The sequence below is a fragment of the Hemicordylus capensis genome, chromosome 4 (assembly GCF_027244095.1).
Source record: "Hemicordylus capensis ecotype Gifberg chromosome 4, rHemCap1.1.pri, whole genome shotgun sequence".
In the NCBI taxonomy this organism is placed as follows: domain Eukaryota; kingdom Metazoa; phylum Chordata; class Lepidosauria; order Squamata; family Cordylidae; genus Hemicordylus; species Hemicordylus capensis.
Window position 1 is genome coordinate 27,530,912 of NC_069660.1, and position 16,243 is coordinate 27,547,154.

The following is a 16,243-nucleotide window of genomic DNA, read 5'->3' on the forward strand; positions in this document are numbered from 1 at the left end:
AGACCTGGTTGCTGAGCTGGCATTGGAGTCGCCCAGGTTGATGTTGGTGAGGAACTTTAATGTTCATTTTGGGACTTGGTTGTCAGTGGCTGCTCAAGAGTTCATAGCAACCAAAATGACTGTGGGCTTATCCCAATTGGTCTCTGATCCGACACATGATGCTGGTCACAACTTGATTTGGTCTTTTGCTCCAATCAGGGAGGTTTTCCGTGGGTGGGGACTCCTGTCATCTCCCCATTGGCATGGACGGATCACCATCTGGTTAAGGTAGAACTTACAACCATTCGAAGAAGCCTTGGAAGGGTTTAGGGTTGGCTCTGCTAACGATTCTGTCAATGCTCTGGTACAAAGATGGAATAATGAACTTACTAGAGCAGTAGAAACAATAGCTCCTAAGCGTCCTCTCTTTAAAGACAGCCCTGTGGTATTCAGATGAGTTACGGGAGCTAAAGTGGCGAGGTAGACGATTAGAGTGCAAGTTGAGGAAGACTCGGTGCGAGTCTGATCGGGCACAACACAGAGCACATTTGAAGACCTATGCTCTGGCAGCATGGGCTGCAAAGAAGCAGTTCTTTTCTGCCTGCGTTACTTCCGCAAATTCACGTCCAGCTGAATTGTCTAGGGTTGTGAGGGGGCTAATATTTACCCCCTCTCCCTTAAATTTAAACTTGGAACCATAGGTTACTCGCTGTGACGTCTTTAACAACCTTTTTGTGGATAAAATCTCTCAAATTCAGGCTGAGCTGGATTCCACAGTTACTGCAGAATCTACTGTGGAGGTGTCCAGCAACTCCTCTTATGCGATTAGATTGGATCATTTGTTTTGTTTGTGACTCCTGAGGAAGTGGACAAACTGCTTTGGACTGTGCGTCCTACAACCTGTTCTCTTGACCCCTGCCCAACTTGGCTTATTGCATCTGATAATCATATTATCAGAGAGGGTCTGGTTAATATTATAAATGCTTCTCTGAGGGAGGGCAGGATGCCTCCTTGTCTTAAGGAGGTGATTATTAGACCACTTTTGAAGAAAGCTATGCTGGATCCCTCAGAGTTAGCTAATTACAGACCTGTTTCTAATCTTCCATGGTTGGGCAAGGTGGCTGAGCGGGTGGTGGCATCTCAGCTTAAGGCAGTTTTGGATGATGCAGATTATCTAGACCAGGGATTCTCAATGTTGGGTCTCCAGATGTTATTGGACCAACTCCCATAATCCCCAACCAAAGGCCACTGGGGCTGGGGATTATGGGAGTTGAAGTCCACTAACATCTGGTGACCCAACGTTGAGAATCCCTGATCTAGACCCATTTCAAACTGGCTTTTGTGTGGCCTATGGGGTCGAGACTGTCTTGGTTGGCCTGATGGATGATCTCCAACTGGCTATCAACAGAGGGAGTGTGAATCTGGTGATCCTTTTGGATCTTTCTGATCGATACCATCGACCATTGTATCCTTCTGGACCGCCTGAGGGAGGTGGGATTGGGTGGCACTACTTTACAGTGGTTCCTTTCCTACCTCTCTGGCAGATTCCAGATGGTGTTGCTTGGAGTCGCTGTTCCGCTAAGTGAGAACTGAAGTGTGGAGTCCCATGAGGCTCTATACTGTCTCTGTGGTGCGGCCACACTTGTGTGCCATCAAGTCTATTTAGACTCCTGGCGCCCACAGAGCCCTGTGGTTTTCTTTGGTAGAATATGGAAGGAGTTTACCATTTTCTTCTCCTGCACAGTATGAGATTATGCTTTTCAGCATCTTCCTATATCACTGCTGCCCGATATAGTACCAGTGGGGAATTGAAGCTCCTTGGCCCCAAAAAGCGACCGGACAGCCCTCATTGAAATAGGTGGGAGGAAGGGAGGGCTGCTCTGTCCAAGCAAGTGAGAGCAAGCACTGTGGAACCGGTTGCTTAAAATACCGCTTCTGAATTTCAATTGCTTAGTCCATGTCATGTGGCAGACTACAAAAATGGCAGCCTCCACATTTGCTTCAGGGGCCGAGAGCACAACCCCGTCCCACGCCATCGCATAAAGGTTGCAGGGGGTTGCGCCAATATGTGCAATATCACTTTACACTTGCTTACACTGAACCACATTTGTCATTTTGTCGCCAACTCACGCAATTTGGAGAGATCCTTTTGGAGCTCTTCACAATCTGTCTTGGATTTCACTACCCTAAATAGCCTGCAAATTGGGCCACCTTGCAGCTTACCCCAAGTTCTAGATAATTTATGAATAAATTTAAAAGCACTGGTCCCCAGTACAGAGCTCTGAGGGACCCCACTTCTTACTTCTCTTCATGTAGAGAAATGTCCATTTATATCTACTCTCTGTTTCCTTCAACCAGTCCACACACAAACCTGTCCCCTTATCCCATGACTGCTAGGTTTTCTCAAGAGCCTTTGATGAGGAACTTTGTTGAAAGCTTTTTGAAAGCCCAAGTATACTATGTCAACTGGATTACTTTTATCCACATGCTTATGTAAAGGCCTGCTCAGTAACTTTTATGGTTTGCTGGGTTACCTCACAAGAAGCTTCTCATGCATCATCATCAAAAGGCATTCACTTATTTACACTGATTGTGCTAAATCACCTAATCTGACAATTTTTTATTTTGGCCTTGTGAACAGCAGGAAAGGGTGAAAGAAGTAGTTGGACACCTTTAAACTCCACAATAGCTGAAGGCCATTGTGTCTGAGGATAATGGGAGTTCTCGAGGCTATCCTCACAACCAGCAAAAATCAGGCTAGGAGAGCCCAGCGCAAGTTTTGGTGCTCGTGTAAACCACCGGGCTCGCAGGCGAGCCCGGTGGTTTACAAGCGGCTAACCCGCTTGAGAAGCCCTCCTCTTAGTCCAGGTTAGCAGAGCAAGCACTCTGCTAACCAGGGTTAACGGATCATGTGCTGCCATGGTGCGGCTCCATGCCGCAGCATCTCATGAGGAGACCCCCCAAACCAGGAGGCTAAAAAGCATGCTCCTGGCTCAGGGGTCTCTCCAGCATGCTCTGCGCGCTTGCACAGGACATGCTGGAACTTCCAGGGCCCACACGGCCCCCAAACTCCCAAGCCCCTGCCGGCTCCGTGACGGAGCCAGCAGTCATGTGGGCGGCCGATCCAGCTGCCCAGGCAGGGCTTGCTGATTGTCTGCGGGGAAAGCAGGCTTAGGCAAACCCTTTCAAAGCGCGTCTCACTGATCGTGATCGTAGTCTAGCATCGGCTGAGAACCCAGTTTACAGATCTCGTCCTGCCCTCCGTTTTCACAGAAAACTATAGAACACTGACTGAATCCAGATACCAGTCATTAAAAAAAAAACAGGCAACATAAACATTCCTCCTTTGGAGACATGTGAGGCATGTCATTGCAAAATACAAGTCTGGAAGGCCCTTCCAGTTATGCTCAAAGGTGACTCAAGTACTGCTCTTCAAATGAATGGAATTCTGGACTTTAGAATGAAAAAGAGAACTCTTTCCACCTTCATCAAACCTTAGCAGCGAAATGCTGAATAGCACATCACTGCCACCTTGAGGAAAGTCACCACCACAGCTGCTGTCAGGGGGTCTCTCCGATTAAGCTTGCCCCACCGGGAAATGCATGTTAACGACATGCCACACACTGTGCACAAAATGCTCCTGCTTTGTTGATGACACGGACGCTTATATTTCATGTCAAGCGGGGCGCATGGAGCTAATGAGAAAGAAGGAGACAGAAACCCCAGGATGTGGCAAAGTTCCAGACAGAGAGTATCAATGAGCTGTGAACTCCACCACCCCACCCCCAGCCAGCGCGTAACAAAGTGACTGAATTAGCAAAGTGTTGCTTTGGGAACGAGCTGGATATGATGCTAACAAACAGAAATGGGGCTGTGTCAATCAAATGCTCCTCTACGGAACAGAGAAATTGCAATTGGGTATGTATGTATGGATGGATGGATGGATTTATTTATTTATTTATTTATTTATTTTATTGCTATAACGCCCTTGCAAGAATGTCTCAGGGTGGTTTACACAGAGAAATATTAAATAAATAAGATGGCTCCCTGTCCCCAAAGGGCTCACAATCTAAAAAGAAACATCAGATAGCCACCAGCAAGAGTCACTGGAGGTACTGTGCTGGGGGTGAATAGGGCCAGCTACTCTCCCCCTGCTCACTAAAGAGAATCACCATGTTAAAAGGTGCCTCTTTGCCAAGTTAGCGGGGGCGGGGGTATGATAGCCTTCAGTGATCAGTGGCATGCAAATGTGGCAAATCCAGAGGCAATATTGAGGCCAGGGCTCACCAGTCTCTGAAGGAAGCATTGCCAAAATGCCCACCCCCACCCTTGTGATTATAACTTTCAATTGCTACACTTCCACATAAGGAACAGAAGCACTTTTAAGTGAAGGCCGTTTGTCAAGTAGAAACAGTGGTTTCCTAAATGAGAGGGCTTTGGATTCAGACACCATTCCATGGCAAAGGGAAATTAATTAATACTCAATAGGATGTGACCTAAGAAATTTAGGAATCTTATGTACCATTGAAATTGATGGGGAAAGTTAGTCATGACTACCATATTTACCCAAAAGGAAGAGGACTCTGAATTTAAGATAACGCTCCAATTTCTAACAACAACATCCAATAACGTGGGGTGGTTGGGGGGATAGTTTTGGATTCAGGTAAATAGGGTAACTTGTCTCATTGACTTTCATAGCACTCACTCATGACTAAATTGTACTGATTTCCATGGTGCTCACTAAGGCTGTGTGAAGCTTCGTCAGCCAATTTGATTCAGAGGAGATCTGGGCAGCAGGAGACAGGTTGGTCCTATTTTTATTCTGAATGCAGAAAGGAAATGACATCTTACATGGTGTCATTTTAAAATGACTGCCAGAATCTCTCCCCCGCCCCCCCCACCGCCCCCGCCCTTCAGTGCTAGGAAAGACTTAGTGTTTCATGGTAACTGTAGCAGCCTTTTCTGGGACTGCGGCCATTGCTGCAGCCCCAGAAAAGACTACAATTCCCACAAAACCCTGTGACTTTCCCAGCAGTGCAAGGGAAGAAGTGAAAACTGCTTCAGGGAGTCATTTTGAAATGACTCCCTTGTCACACTTGAATAAAAATAAAAATATAGGATTTGTCTTCTGTCCATGCCTGATAAGTATCTATGGAGGTCAGGAGAGGTGAGAGGTTGCAAGGTAAGGTAGGGCTGCTCAGTACATCATTAGTTCTTAATCAAAACTAATAGATCTCATTGGGTGACATACAAAGCAAGGACGCACACAGGTGCAATGAAAGAACAGTCTAACATAGCTTTCCAAGTAACTGCACCTGTGCAGCAGGTAAGCAGCAACTTTTTATGCTCCCCTTGCTAGGAGCCCTCTGTGCCTCCTGAAAATATGTTCCCAAAGGCTGTGCAGCCCTCAGGGATGGCATCAAAAATTGCCACTTCTCCATTGCACCAGTGCAATTAGTTAGGAAGTTATGTTAAACTGCTCTCTCAATGCACCAGTGCATTCTTGCTTTGTCTGTCAGCATTGATTTCAACGGTGTTTAGTCTAACTTTCTTACAGACCAAGCACACAGCTGCACAACCTCTGCCCTCCTGCAGATGGTAGACCACAGCTCTGATCATCCCTACTGATGACTGTGGCTGAAAATGATGGGAGTTGTAGTGCAACAACAGCTGGGAAGATGGAGTGTGTGGCTCTGCTCTAGCACTTCCATCTGCACCAAATTTCTGACCTTATCCAACCTTATGTTTAGGATTAACCATTTGTTAATCACATTTTAAAAATTATACAAAAAGATACAATATCTAAACATACAATTCAATACAGAAATACCTGAATTGTATAAATAATAATAAAGAAATATCAGGGAAGCAGCAAAAAAGGAAGGGAAGGGATGTCTTTTATTTATTTCTTACATTTCTATAATGCCCTATACAAAAATATTCCTGGGCAGTTCACAATCTAAAAACTATTAAAATATTGATACAATATTGATGCAATTGGCCCTATCCAACCCCTGCACAACATCCCTCTAGTGGCTGTTACTGGTGTCTACCTTGTGTTTCTTTTTCGATTGTGAGCCCTCTGGGGACAGGGGAGAGGGGACCATCTTATTTATATATTATTTATTTTTCTATGTAAACCACTTTGGGAACTTTGGTTGAAGAGCAGTATATAAATATCCATAGTAGTAGTAGGTTGCTTTTGCAATTAATACTTTTATGGTAAAATCATGTTCTACAGTGCAACAGGTGCAATAAATTACCCCAGGGTTGCTTCTTGCTGCTCACAATTCAATTTACTTGCACGTGAAGCACTTGTTCAAGAACTTGTGAATTAGATGCACTTGTGCATTATATGCACATTAAGCACTTGTATAAATGTTGTAAAGGGGACCCCACTGGAGTTTAGGCAGTTTCACTCACTCACCCCTGCTCCACTGCGGGCCTGATAGTTGCTGCCACCACTCTCTGTTTCCAGAGAAAACTCAAGTCTGGGCTGAATCAACCTTTGGTGTGTCAGGTCCCCTCCATTCTCGCAGAGCGGGAGCCAGGATTTATTTGCCCCGTTTAGGTAAGTTTCCCTTTTAAGTAGCTCAACCAAGTGGTCAGCTCGGAGGAGAGCTGGTCTTGTAGTAGCAAGCAAGACTTGTCCCCTTAGCTAAGCAGGGTCTGCCCTGGTTGCATATGAATGGGAGACTAGAAGTGTGAGCACTGTAAGCGATTCCCCTCAGGGGATGGAGCCGCTCTGGGAAGAGCAGAAGGTTCCAAGTTCCCTCCTTGGCATCTCCAAGATAGGGCTGAGAGAGATTCCTGCCTGCAACCTTGGAGAATCCGCTGCCAGTCTGTGAAGACAATACTGAGCTAGATGGACCAATGGTTTGGCTCAGTATATGGCAGCTGCCCATGTTCCCCTCATGGGGAGCGGCAACTCCAGTGTCTCTGGGCATGCACACACAAGAGATAAGACTGTTCTCTCTAAAAGATTATTTTATTAAACTATAGGAACTAAGGTGGGTAGCGGAGTAGGTAGGGAAGGTAATAAAATAGGTAAGAACAAAAGAACAGCCCTGCTGGATCAGGCCCAAGGCACATCTAGTCCAGCATCCTGTTTCACACAGAGGCCCACCAGATGCTGCTGGAAGCCACAAGCAGGAGTTGAGGGCGTGCCCTCTCTCCTGCTGTTACTCCCCTGCAACTGGTACTCAGAGGCATCCTGCCTCTGAGGCTGGAGGTAGCCTATAGCCCTCTGACTAGTAGCCAATGATAGACCTCTCCTCCATAAAGTTATCCAAACCCCTCTTAAAGCCATCCAGGTTGTTGGCTGTCACCACATCTCGTGGCAGAGAATTCCACAAATTTACTATGCGCTGTTTGAAAAAGTACTTCCATTTGTTGGTTCTAGATTTCCTGGCAATTTCATGGGATGACCCCTAGTTCTAGTGTTATGTGACAGGGAGAAGAATTTCTCTCTATCCACTTTCTCCACACCATGCATGATTTTATTGACCTCTATCATGTCTCTGTGCAGTCATCTTTTTTCTAAACTAAAAAGCCCCAGGTGTTGTAGCCTTGCCTCATAAGAAAGGTGCTCTAGGCCCCTGATCACCTTGGTTGCCCTCTTCTGCACCTTTTCCAGTTCTACAATGTCCCTTTTTAGATATGGTGACCAGAATTGTACACAGTATTCCAATTGTGGCTGCACCATAGATTTGTATAAGGGCATAATTATAATATTAGCGGTTTTATTTTAAATCCCCTTCCTAATGATCCCTAGCATGGAATTGGCCTTTTTCACAGCTGCCGCACATTGAGTTGACACTTTCAAGGAGCTGTCCACCACGATCCCAAGATCCCTTTCCTGGTCAGTCACTGACAGCTCAGTTCCCATCAATGTATAATTGAAGTTGGTTTTTTGTTTTTGTTTTTTTTGTCCCAATGTGCAGGTAGTGGGTAGTAAAATAAAACAAAAGTCATTTCTAGCTCCTAACACATTCTGCAGTCTAAGCAAAGCACTTATATATCTTGGTGATGGGTAGTTGAGCAAATAGATGGAATGTAACTGACAACTTTATACAAGCAACACACAATTTTAAAGAGTTTCTTAGGCAAACACCTGGAGGGGCACTGTGCAGCTTCCACCAATCAGAGGTTGAGGTGTCCTGGTGGGCAGAGGCGACTTTGAGACTGCCACCTGTCTTTAGTTCAAAGAGTTTTCCTAGTTAACATCCTAACAGGGGAGTTGGGGTGCAAAGGGTTAATTTTTCCTGTGCTAGACAGGATTAGGGAATTGGTAAAGGTCAGGTCCCATGGATGCTGTAAAAGTGGCATTCTGCCTTTTAGGATAGTGGAGGCTAACTTCCATCATGCACAGGGTTCCTTCCATCACCAATGTTAACTATTCTGCTTCTTGTTTTTCTGCTATTCATTTTGTTAGACTGTCGATTTTTACCCTCACTAGGTAAAACAGCAGAACATTAAGGAATGAGCACACACACATTCCAGTTACAGAGTGGGTAGCAGAGGATGGTTTAGTTATTGCAGCTATTTAGAGAAAACACATGGAGATCCTTGTATAAGTGAATACTAAATGTTTATTGGTTAAATACACTTAGATAGGAAAGACCTATATCTAATCTAAAGGACTACATAATGGATAAGTAAGGGGAGAGAGAGAGATGTTTCCATCTGCTCTCTAGGAGGAAAGGAAGGATTGTGACTCAGCCCAGGAAGTGCTGCAGAGTCAGTTCAGGGGTCATAGAGTAGGAACAGATAGGGAGACCCTGACTCACTGTCTCTACTCCCAATGCCCCTAGTGTTCATTAGGACAGTAGTAGGGACAGATGGGGAGACCCTAACTCACTGTCTCTACTCCCAATGCCCCTAGTGGTCATTGGGGCAGTTGGTGCAAAAGGTCGATGCACTGGAAGTCCATCTCCAACACAGGTCACATTTAGTTATTTAGTACATTTATAGCTTAAAGGTAAAGTGTGCCGTCAAGTTGATTTTGACTCCTGGCGCCCACAGAGCCCTGTGGTTTTCTTTGGTAGAATACAGGAGGGGTTTACTATTGCCTCCTCCCACACAATATGAGAAGATGCCTTTCAGCATTTTCCTATATCGCTGCTACCCAATATAGTACCAGTGGGCATTCGAACCGAAAACCTTCTGCTTGTTAGTCAAGGATTTTCCTGCTGCACTACTTAAGGTGACAATTTGTAGCTTAGGAACAAACAAAACAAGATGTTAGATGTATCCTCTTCTAGTCTGGGGTCTACTTTAAAGTAAAAATAGCAGGTCCAGATCTGAAGTGGGACCACAGTGACAGTGCAGAGATAAGAGCTGTCTAACCTGTGCTGCTTTCTCACCCCAAATCACATAGGAACATAGGAAGCTGCCATATACTGAGTCAGACCATTGTCCCATCTAGCTCAGTATTGTCTACACAGACTGGCAGTGGCTTCTCCAAGGTTGCAGGCAAGAATCTCTCTCAGCCCTATCTTGGAGATGCCAGGGAGGGAACTTGGAACCTAGATGCTCTTCTTCTAGATATTTAATATTTACTTTAAGATATTCGCCTTAAGGGGAATATCTTACAGTACTCACACATGTAGTTGGAGAGGAGAGCTGGTGTTGTGGTAGCAAGAATGACCCTTAGCTAAGCAGGGTCTGCTCTGGTTGCATATGAAAGGGGGACTAGAAGTGTGAGCACTGTAAGATATTCCCCTTAGGGGAACGAGCAGAAGGTTTCAAGTTATGGCAGCTTCCTATGTTCCTAGTCTCCCATTCATATGCAACCAGGGCAGACCCTGCTTAGCTAAAGAGACAAGTCATGCTTGCTACCACAAGACCCCTCTAAGATGCCATTTATTTCAATGGTACCTCTAGACCAGCTTGGCAGAGGAATGGCTTCTCCTATTCAGGACCACCTCAAACACACCTACATTTCCCTAGATGTCTTTCTTGAATCAGTGCTCCACAAAGCCTTCATTCAGTGATTGCGTTATTCAGTATTATATACACCAGCAAAATGGGTTCATTGTAGACATTTTTGGAACAATCCACTGGGAACCTTGATTGTGAAAGCCCCCGATTGCTCCATTGGGCTTGCACAGGACAACTTCCCAATGGATTTATCATTTTGTGTGCGATTAGTCAATTGCAATATAATGCGATATAATTCTTGGTTGCTCAGAAACCACCGACCCTAATACATCGCTACTGCCTTGTTTGGGAGAATCAATGTTGTTTATGAAAAACAAAGTCATTGTGATGGCAAAAAATGTGAGTCAGCACAATCCTTGAAAGGGATTTGATGCAGCTGGGGAGCTTCGCTGGACAGCAGGGCCTCAGAAATCCAAAAAAGTAATTTCACATGCGCCCGAGCCAAGAGATGCAATTTCTCCTTTTGGAAACAACAAAAAAAGCAGGGGGACTAGGAAACACAAATGCTTCTCTGTTGCTTAGCAACTGATTATTTAGCAACTGTCTCCATGGGAAAGCAGAGGATTTGTGAATGAGATCTGTAGTGAGTTTGCTTCAGCTGACATCACGCCGACAGCAAACTCTGCAACCCTTAGTCATCCATGAGTCAAGCAAAACGCTTAATGAAGGTAACTGGATGGTTGCCTAAAAAGCAAATGGTTGCTTTGAGATCAAGAAGTACCAATTGGACATTAACATTAACACTTTAGGGAGACTTGATGGGTAATACAAAATAAACTGCAGAAAGTTGAATAGGTATGCACAGGGGCATAACAAGGTTGGAGTGGGCCCAGAGACAAGATTTTAAAATGCTCCCCCTCACTGAAGCTCAGCTCATGAAGTAAAGAAATCTTAAATGAGGCTGAATAGTGGGAACAAAAAGCAGAGTAAAATTTATATATATACAACCTATGTGCCACAAGAGAACATCATCCTAAATTATTTTGTTAAAGGTTTTGTAAATTGTGGACAATGCAAGTCATTTAATGGTACTAGAAAAAGACATGCTGTTCTGGTAGCTCCAGCTCTTAACACTCACATCAATTTTGGAGGATGAATACAACTGAAGGAAGCTTGGGCGGGTGCACGGCTGGAGGAGTCAGTCATGTGACTTGCCTCTGGGGGCCTCCAAGGCAATGGGCCCCCAGACAACTGTCTCCCCTTGCCCTACTATAGTTACGCCCCTAGGTATGCAGTCTCTCCTCACCCTGCCTTGCACCTATAACACCCATCACCTGCTTTACACACCAAGAAACAGAGGCCTCATCTAAACAGACAGCAGATGAGGTGGCAAAAATTTTCATGGATTGTACCACTTAGGAACATAGAGTGTTGCCTTGTACTGAGTCACACCATTGGTCCATCTAGCTCAGTATTGTCCACCCAGACTGGAAGCAGCTTCTCCAAGGCTGCAGGCAGAATTCCTTCTCAGCCCTATCTTGGAGATGCCAGAGGCCATTTGTGCATGTGCGGAGGCCATTATTTAAAAAAAGAGTAAAAAATGGCTACCACGCATGTGCAAATGGCCTCTGTGAGGCCCTGGGCCATGCCAGGCCTCGCAGAGGCCATTTGCGCATGCATGGCGGTGAGCAAACTGGCCACTATGCTGAGCTACAGAGGCCCAAAGGGGCTGAAAAAAGCAGTAACATGGGCTGCAGCGGTGATTAACGAGGTAGGTGGGGGGAGGGAGAACTTTAGGATAGTTGGTGCAAAAGGTCGATGCACTGGAACTCCATCTCCAACAAGATGAGCTCCATGTCTGGCCTTGAGAGACTAATGTGCTTCACTCACTGCTCTGATCTGATCTGCAGTCTGCATTGCAAGGTGTAAAGTGTGCTGTCAAGCCGATTTTGACTCCTAGTGCCCACAGAGCCCCGTGGTTGTCTTTGGTAGAATACAGATGGGGTTTTCCATTGCCTCCTTCCACGCAGTATGAGATGATGCCTTCCAGCATCTTCCTATATCGCTGCTGCCCGATATAGTATCAGCGGGGATTCAAACCGGCAACCTTCTGCTTGTTAGTCACGCATTTCCCCACTGCGCCATTAGGTGGCATTGCAAGGTGTACTCAATAAAAATGAAGACCTTGCTGTAGTTGAGCTTATGGCTATGTTTGCTGCTGCTGCTGCTGTGGCAGCTGCTGCAATGCAGGCACTCTGTGGCTGGCAGTGGATTCTGGTTCAGTGATTCTTTTTTGGCCATCTTTCTACTGTGTGTTTGGCAAAATCTGTTCTGTGTTGAGAAGGACTGAGTGTGCTTCTGTTCTGCAGTGTTGTTTTTCAGGGCAGGCTTGCAAAATGTGTGCACTGTACTCTGCCTGTTTCACCCATAGAGAACAATGGGGGACTCAAATCACCCAATTGTTCCCCGTGGGTAGGTCCACCAAAGTGTGGGTTGGGTGGTACGGCATGTTGGATGCTACCTACCATCCCACCCACAAAAGAAATCGGCAAGTCAGTGATTTTAAAAATGTTTTCAACCTAAGCCCCGCTAGGGATCCTATGGGTTTTGCGGGAGGAATGTTTGATTATTATTTATTTTTTTAATCATCTGCTTGCCCATTTCTTTTGTGGGCTGGATGGTAGGTTGGTTTGATGAATCTATTCAAATTTGTGTGATTTTTATTGGAGGTAGAATCAAATAACCAAAAACTATTTGTGCATTCTTCTGTCATATAAAAGTTAACATATGTTTGGGTGCAGGGGCATAGTTTTTGTAGATTATGCCATCAGCAGGCCAGCCTTTATTAAGAGCCATGAAGCACAGATGACACAGGAACCCTTTTCACACCTCTATGTTGTGTTCACTGAACATAAAGGGGAGTGTGATTGCGCCCACTAGACACACTCCCTAACCTTCAGCGGAAAGTGTGAAAGGGACCTCTCTGTGTATGGATAGTTATATGGCCATAGGGTCTTCCACACTATCAGGAAATCTGCATGATCAGGGTTCTCAGTTGAGTGCAAGATCTAGCTGTATGCCCAGCGGCTCCTTTCACATCTTCCACTGAATTTACAGAGGCTGGTGCAGGGCTTAAAGGTGGGACCAGGAAGCACAACTTCTCTCAATGCATTCAATATACAATGAAGATGTGAAAGGGGCTGTGTTGTTTTCCCTGTAAGGGTGTACACTGGTGTTGGGGGAAAGTACTGGAAGACTCTGCCAGACTCTACTCAGAAAGGCTGCATTTTCACTGATAATTGATCACAAATGTTTCAAGTATTGTGTTCAACAATCTGCAGTTTTTAAATAGAACATATTTAATGTTAAAATTTATGGCGCTAAATTTGGAATGGATCGTGCCTTTGGAATTAAAAACATCTCTAAGTGTTGCAGTTTTGCTGGCTTTTCACCAGCAAGTCATTGCCTAGTATTCAACACAGATGTGGGGAACCTGGCTTGGCAAGTACTCCAGGTAAGAAAATTTAGCAGTGCAGAGTACTACAATTCCATTTTTAGCCTACTTTCTAGTAGGCTTATGAGATCACCTGGCATTCTGTGTGTGTGTCCGTGTGACCGTCTGTGTGTCCCCCTCATAAACTTTGCCATGCCTGGACCAATATGAACCAAATCAGGAAAAGTTGTAGGGACACATAGGGACACCTCGACAGCGTAATTTGTGATGATGCCATCTACCCCAATCCAAGATGGTGGGTGCGTAAACCTTTGAGGCGCAAGTGGGCTAACTTGTGAACTGCCTAACTGATTTGAACCAAATTTGTTACAGCTGTAGGAATACATAGGAATGCCCAAATGGTGTGGTGTGTGATGATGTCATCCACTCCAAGATGGTGGCCGCGTGAACATCTGAGGTGCAAGCGGGTTAATTTGTGGACAGGCTAACCAATTTAAACCAAACTAGGTACAGTTGCATGTGAGTGACACACAGGGACACCTCAATGACATAGTTTGTGATGATGTAATCCACACCGATTCATGATGGCAGACACATAAACTTTTGAGATGCAAGTGGGCTAACTTATGAACTGCTTAACCAATTCAAACTAAATTTGCTACAGCTGTAGGGACACCTCAATGGCAAAGAGTATGATGATTTCATCCACTCCAATTCAAGGTGGTAGACACGTACACTTTTGAGGCACAAGTGCACTAACTTGTGGGCAGTCTAACCAATTTGAACCAAATTTGCTACAGCTGAATGGATACATAGGGATGTTCCAATGGTGTCATTTGTGATGATGTCACCCACCCCAATTCAAGACGGTGGATGCATAAACGTTTGAGGTGCAAGTGCACTAACTTGAGGACTGTCTAACTGATTTGAACCAAATTTGAAACAGCTGTAGTGAGTGACACACAGGGACACCTCAATGGTGCAGTTTGTAGTGATGACATCCACTTCAACCCAAGATGGCAGACACATGAACATTTGAGGTGCAAGAGATCCAACTTGTGGACCTTGATTTGCACCAAATTTAGTCCAGATGTAGAGACAGCGAAAGGAAGGTAGGCTGATTAGTTCTTACTAGAACAACTTGTTCCTAATATAGGAGAGATGGTCTTGTGGTAGCAAGCATTAATTGTCCCCTTTGCTAAGCAGGGTCTGCCCTGGTTTGCATTTGAATGAGAAACTACACGTGAACACTGTAAGATATTCCCCTTAAGGGATGGGGCTGCTCTGGGAAGAGCATCAGAAGGTTCCAAGTTCCCTCCCTGGCATCTCCAAGTTAAGGCTGAGAGATATTCCTGCCTGCAACCTTGGAGAAGCCACTGCAATACTGAGGCAATACTGAGCTAGTTGGACCAAGTGTCTGACTTGGTATAAGGCAGCTTCCTATGTTCCTATGTGCTTACTTGTGAAGGAATTACACTTGCAAGGAAACCAATGTGATAATTCGGTAGAGTCTTCTCTACCTCTTTCTTCATCACCTTTTAGAAATGAGATGCATTCTGTTTAGAACTACCAAATGTGGGATGCAAACAATGGGACTATGAACTGTGTTAGCATGGCAGACAAGTGTTCCCTGACCCACATTTGCCATGGTTATGGGTATGTAGGTGCATTACAGGAGAAATTTAATCGCAAAAGAAGGTGCTTAACTCTTTCCATGCCCAAACACCCCATACCCTAGCCAGGGGAGATGGGCCTGGCTCAGTACTCTTCCAGCACATTTCAGATCACAGACAAATGACTATGATGGCAAATATTTATATACTGCTTTCAAACAAAAGTGGTTGACATAGAAAAAGAAATAAAGACAAGCCTGCAACAGGGCCTTTCTGGAAGACTTCATTAAAGACTTATTTTTAGAAGTGTAAAATTTATATTTTGGCCCAAGTTGATTATTTCAGTCTACTAGTACCACTTAGTGCCCAAATAAAGGTGATATGCAAATGTGAATCCTGATGGAAGGAAGGAAGGACTGACTGCTTTGGGAAGAGGTTTTGGAGCAGCAGTGTATATGTGCTTAACCTTTTCCTTGTCTACTCTTTCTCCTCTCCAAATAAATGCCCCAGGAGTTTTTACAAACAGAGCTTCTACCCTGAAAGAGAGTGTGTGCATTCACACATCAGCCAAACTTACCCCAAAGTCCCTTTGAGATCCTTGGACCCACTCCACACACAAATCGGGCTTTGTCTTGCAAATTCTAGCTTATCTTGATGTATTTCCTGGTGTTGGTTTTAAGCTACTTTTTCTGAAAACACTGGAGCAAATAGGGAGAGGCACCGATGTAGAATTATTAGCATGATAAGAGGGATACTCTCTTTAGAAATGCAGATATAGCTCTTTAGTAATCTCTCTCTCACACATACATATACACTGGCTAGAAGGAAAACACGGAGGCATGCCATGTAAACTGGCAAAAACAAAAATCCGAGAGCAGAGGGGAGGGGCTGCTTCCCTCAATGCCATGAGTGTGATTCAAAGTGGCTTCGCTCAACATTTACCCCGCAGCATGAAGCCATGTGCAAATAACTCCCTGCTGAAAAAACAGCCACCAGGGCATATTTCCCCATGCTAATGAACCAGTTGTATATGTTTTGTGAAATGCATGTGAGCCTGAGATAACCAAAACCAAGTCACATTGACAAACTAACTTTGAACCATGAGCAATATGCATTCAACCCCCAAATACAACAGAGTATTTTGACTTTAGACACCAACTTGTAATCTTTCAGCTTTCCTCATTTAGATAAATTTTATAACATTAATTAAGCAATACAGTTCCTTTAATAAAGAATTTTCTTCATAAGAATACAAGAGCATTATATGAGTTGACAGTATCTGGGAATAACTCTAGAGCTTGCTGGAGCCAGAATA

The 16,243-nt window shown here is 44.7% G+C and overlaps 1 long non-coding RNA gene across 3 annotated transcripts in view; it reads right to left on the reverse strand.

Moving 5' to 3' along the window:
- The window catches only part of LOC128324780 (uncharacterized), a 164,981-nt gene that overhangs the window by 9,308 nt on the left and 139,430 nt on the right, over positions 1-16,243 (reverse strand). The window lies entirely within an intron of this gene.